This window comes from Athene cunicularia (genome assembly GCF_003259725.1).
Source record: "Athene cunicularia isolate RWA chromosome 2 unlocalized genomic scaffold, athCun1 chr2_part1, whole genome shotgun sequence".
NCBI lineage: Eukaryota > Metazoa > Chordata > Aves > Strigiformes > Strigidae > Athene > Athene cunicularia.
This window is the reverse complement of record NW_020799095.1, coordinates 15,079,584-15,084,651: the sequence shown is the minus strand read 5'-3', so window position 1 is coordinate 15,084,651 and position 5,068 is coordinate 15,079,584.

Sequence of the window (5,068 nt, the reverse complement as noted above, 5' to 3'; positions counted from 1 at the left end):
GGAGGAGGGTGGGGGGAAGGCAGTCTTTGCAGTTACGTTTGTGCCAGTTCTGTGACTAACGCAGCTGAAAACGTAAAAATCCTATAACTGAAGAAAGAGCGACTGTTTAATATTTTCCAATAAAAGCCACAAAGAAATCTGGTGTACTGGCTCTGCTGAGTAACAATTTAGGCAGTAAACAATTCCAGGATTTTAACTGCCTTCATATGGCACTGGTCAGAGCAGCAAAACAGTCCTTGCTTAACTCATTGAGGACAAGATACTCCCCACATCGATACTATGAAAATTAAATGAAAGTAAAATCTCTCTTAACACATTATTAAAAAGCCAGCTATTAATGACCAGGCTCATGGTCTTTTGCAAATAGTACAGACAAACATACCCTCAGCTTGAAAAAAAAAAAAGTATAATATTATTTGTAATATTATTATTATTATAATAACATAATAATAAAATTATACTATAAACCCCTACAACTTGCTGAATAAATATTTCATCTTGAATCTGCCTAAATGGTGCTGGCTTGTGGGTGTATTATGTAACACTGGCTTCTGTCAAAGTTGCTGGGTAAGCTTCAGTGTTACAGGAACAGAGGGAGGGTTTTTGTTCTTGCTGTGCAGCATGAAGGCACTTCTAATGTCCTTCAGCAACTGGTAATATCAGAATTTGCCAGTAGTGAACAAGTTTCTAGCTCTTCAACAAAGCATGTGCCCTCAGGTTTCACGTGTGAATCCAGGCAAGGTGAAAGACAACTTTAAGTGGTATATTAAATGGTTTGGGTATTAATAGCCCCTTCGGGGGGGGGGGTGGGGGGGTGGCACAGGCAGGAAAAGCATCACCACTCTTGAAATAACGTCTGCAACAGCTTCACCACAACATAATAAATTGCTAAACACACACCTGACACTTCATGCAGGTGAAAGCTTTTCCTAAGCATGAAAGAGTACCTTAGCTTAGGGCTCCCTGAGCTCAGGACTGCTGGCCTGGCAGAATATAGCACCAGTTTCTGATTCACCATGAAATTTCACATTCAAATTTCCCAAGTGTTCTAATTTACAACATATGACTAACAAACATCTTTGTAAATACATTGTTCATTATGTAGAGTCCAGTTGTTTTGTAATTTCATACTTTTGGTCTTAATTATGAAAAAGCAATGGTTTATACGCTACACTGCTTTGTTCTAGCATTTCAACCATTTATTAAAAAGAAACAACACAGATTCACAGGAATACATATGAGACTCATGTTGTTCTTGGACACAGCAAAAACAGTTTAAATAAAAACATGGACATCCTCAAGGCCCATCTACTGCAACACCCTACTGTCTCCTAAGGAACATAGCAACCACAGCCTAGAAAATACTTCGCTATTTGTAAAAAATGCCCTAAGGAATAGGCACTGTAGCTGAGTTGCATAACTAAACATTAAAAAAAAAAAAAAAAATTAAGTCTACAAAGTACTCTGACAAAATGCATACTTGGGTTTCATACTATACACACACACACACTTGTTAAATAATGGATTTCTAGCTAAGCCTGTATGCTTAGCGTAAACGAACACTTTAAAGAGTCAGTACATGTTATATAGTAAGCAAATGCTAAGGGTTCCATATGCCTTCTTTGGAATTGCCAGCTGGACATGTTGCCAGCTAGAGATAATGTCCAGTTTAGTTCAAATTATCTGAAAGTGGTCCCTTTTTAACCTTTGTAATTAGTGCTCCAAACTACACTTTAAAAAAAAACCAAAACAACTCACAACCAAACAGCTAGAAATGCAATAGTTACCTTAAAAAATTACAGGACTTCACATTCAGTTAACTGAAAATTCAGAAGAGTTAACAATATCTGGATCTACTCTGGTACTTACTCTGGTACATATAATTAAAATAAAATTGATATATAGACTATTTCCAAAGCAAGTTAACATATCTTGCATAACGCTATATATTTTTGAATGGTGACTTTATTACAGTCAAAGAGATAAAGCCAACATGTCACAGTTTGAATTAGAAAGATAACCAACACAACCAAGTCAGTATTATATCGATCTTGATAGCAATCTAAACCATGTAAGTAAGCAGACAAAAAAACCTACTCATGCTGGGCATGTGTGTATGTGTGCACAATTACTTCCCATAACCAAAGGACAATACAATTCTAGAAACATTTAACTTTCACGTGCAATGAACTGAAAAGAACAATCTTCCCCTCTATCCCCTTCAACTGAAAGTACTACCTTCACCTCAACGCAAACACCATCTTTAATCATCTCTTCTTTCAACTTCAAAAAAAACCCAAACCATCCAAGGTATCCTCTGGTGTACAATGTGCAAGTTTCTAATGCTACCTAACAGCTATACTGAAAGCCAAAAGCTGAAGTTCACAATTCTACTGAAAGGAAACAAACGAAGGTTACAGTTTTTCAGATTATCTAGACTACTAACTTTCGGTGCAGGAAAGGAGGTAATAGTAACAGAGAATGAAAGCAGAGCAAATTCAAGAGGATTAATTTAAACCTCCTCTTCCCAAACTAATTTAGGAATTGTAACAGATCTTTACAAAGGTATGAAGAAAGACCACTGCACCTCTCAAAAAACCCTTTTCAGTTTATCTTAAATAACTGAAGACAGCAAGTCATCAGCACCCAAATGTCACATATATCCAGTAAGAATTCTAGCTAATTAAATTAGTAGGAAGAGTCAAAAATGGCCTAACAAAAAAAGAAAAAAGAATGTCACATCTACTGGGACTCGAGGGGTGATCTGTCTGGTAACAATTAAATATTATGGAGGCTATCAAAGTAAGATCCCCATACTTGGAAATTTTGAGGAGTGCAATGAAGAGTGAACAGATAGAATTAAAGTGAACAATTGTGAGGATGTGCATTTTAGCAAAAAAAGCTTTTATGTTGATGGAATAGCTTTTTGCAAATAAAAACTACTGTAATTTTCAAATTACTTGCCTTTAAGTAAATTAAATTCCAAGAGTCTTTCATGGGTGCACATAAAGAGACTATGCAAGTATGCAACCTGCAGGATGTTGGTTGACAGCATGGATGACAGCAGCCATGTCTACACCAGACAGAAAAAACATGAACTCTGAATCAACTAAAAATAGCAACCTTTTCTATAGATCTACCCTTTTCTCTAGGAACTGATGGACAGACTGTAGCAGCACTGCTGATGACAACAAAACCTCACTGAAGCACATACAGTATCAAAACTACCCAAATATAGATTTATCTTGCTGATCAGCATTTACCAAGTCTTTTTTGGGCTAAGATCAATCCAACTGGTTTAATTTATTATTTTGAACAAGTAAGGATCTAGGAAAGGAAGGAAATTGTTCTCTCAGGTTCCAGTAAAAATGAAAAAAATTAGAACCAAGTCAAGTCTTATGAATTATGTTTTTTTAAAAAAAATCTATATCAGCTCTGCAAGAAAAAGACCTAATTCTATGGATTTCTTCAGAAGATGAAGATTGTTTGTAATAGCTACAGCTGTAAGTACATAGGCATGTCCCAGTATAAGCAGATTTTTATATAATTTTGCTAGCGTATTTACTAAAGCATTGCCCACATATAGACAGAGATGAATGTTCAGCATCACCATGAACATAAGCTACAATACTTCTAGAAGCCTTGTGAGTCACTCATCTGAAATCTTTCGCTTCCTCTCCACTCCTGAGGGAATGAGGTGGAGTCAGGAAACAGAACAGTCTAAAGCAAGAAATTACTACCTTTCTTACCAATTTTGCTCTGTTTATTCCAGAGCATTTGCACAGCTGGGATGCAGAAAAAGGAGAGTAGTTTTAATCTCTGCACTCCACATTTCTGCTTCCAAGGACAAGCAAAATAGCTTCGCTTACACCACCCAGATACCATAGGCAGTTCTTACTTCTCATGCCAGTATATAGCCTCTATTAATCTACAGAACTATTTTATGTAGTCATGTATTTTCTTTAAAATTTTGCAATTAATAAAATCCAGTAACTGAACAGTCATCTCAACAAAATTTGAGACAAAAATATGATAAAGAAGGAAAATAATCTAGTATTCATACTGATTTCTCTCTACTGGAGCAGTGTAAGAAAAATTAATAATGCAAAATATGTTTGTGATTGAGAAGTAAACTTCATTTGTATACTTAATCAAACTGTAACCCTTTAAAAATACCATCTGATCAAAGAACAATGAAGTATCTTCGAAGTTAGAAATCTACTAAGCAATTTTCTGTTTAAGACTGCTTGCACATTTTTTATACATCTGAACAATACACTGGTAGAGAAACTCTCAGCTGAAGCACCTTACAACCACTATAGTACAAGAGAAACCAATAACCTTTTAAAAAAGTTCTCTGATACCCAATATATGGAGCCTAGCAATCAGAAAAAAGACAACTGAGCACAGACATTCCTAAAAAACAGAAAAAAAAATACAAGTCCTATTTCTCTTTAGAGAAAGTGGAAATTGGAGGGAACAGCATCTTCCCTCATAATCTTCTAGCTAGGAAGTCACCCACAACACCTCCCTTTTTATGAAGGCCAGATTTAACTTCACTGGCAGGACTTTTTTGTACTCTTTTAGTGTACAACCCTGTAATCAAAATCAACACTCCATTCTTACATTAACAAAGACCACATAAGAGAAGTCCTCTGGTCTGCCTGACTTTAGATCCTCAAGCTACAAAAAAGTGTATGTGCCCTGGCTGGGGGATCCTATTGATTCATCAGCTGCATGTAATGGCAGCTACCTCCCTGTCTTTTGACCAAAATGGAAGACAGCTTTTACACCCAACAGCTTTCCTAAATAATAACTGTGCAAGTCTGGTGATGAAATTGTCAGTCTTATAAAATAAACTCGAAGTCAAAACAACTCCTGTTAGGGAAGAGAGACCACAAGAAGATGCATCTATCCACATAGGTTGTTATGGACAGTTGAGTCTGCATCTGTGGAGATAGACAAATATATGTGAACAAACTACATAGCATGGTGTGGCCTTTGGACAGGAAACAGGTTGGTTTTAAAGGAACTTTTCTTTTTAGGAGAAGGTAAGTGACAGAAAGCA